The sequence below is a fragment of the Temnothorax curvispinosus genome, unplaced genomic scaffold (assembly GCF_003070985.1).
Source record: "Temnothorax curvispinosus isolate PA1 unplaced genomic scaffold, ASM307098v1 QBEX01006828.1, whole genome shotgun sequence".
NCBI lineage: Eukaryota > Metazoa > Arthropoda > Insecta > Hymenoptera > Formicidae > Temnothorax > Temnothorax curvispinosus.
This window is the reverse complement of record NW_020216608.1, coordinates 126,738-127,199: the sequence shown is the minus strand read 5'-3', so window position 1 is coordinate 127,199 and position 462 is coordinate 126,738.

Sequence of the window (462 nt, the reverse complement as noted above, 5' to 3'; positions counted from 1 at the left end):
GCATTGATGCAGAATTCATATTTCTTTCCCCGAATCTTATTTCCTTCGTGTGAATTAAATTCGGTTGAGTTAAAAATTGACAAAAAAAGAAACAGACAACACAATTATTAATGGAAAAACAGAAACATTTATAAACAATTGATATCGGTAATGAAAAATAATGTTTCTCCATGCAAGAAGGTAATATTCGCAACAATTAATGCCAGTCTTCCAAGCGCGACAAATACACATGTGATTATTGTAATCGCGATGTCTCGTAATAGTCAGAACAATACGTGTTATATACCGCATATCAAATATATATCGTCATATGTTTTAAAAAATATTAAATTAAAGAGCTATCAACAACTGTACAGATTCGTAAAAAAGATCCACGAGAGAAGAAAGTCGTAAGAGAAATTAATCGCGATCGACTTCCGGGCTTGATGTCTCACTTTTACAGACGTTTAATATTAAAAAAAA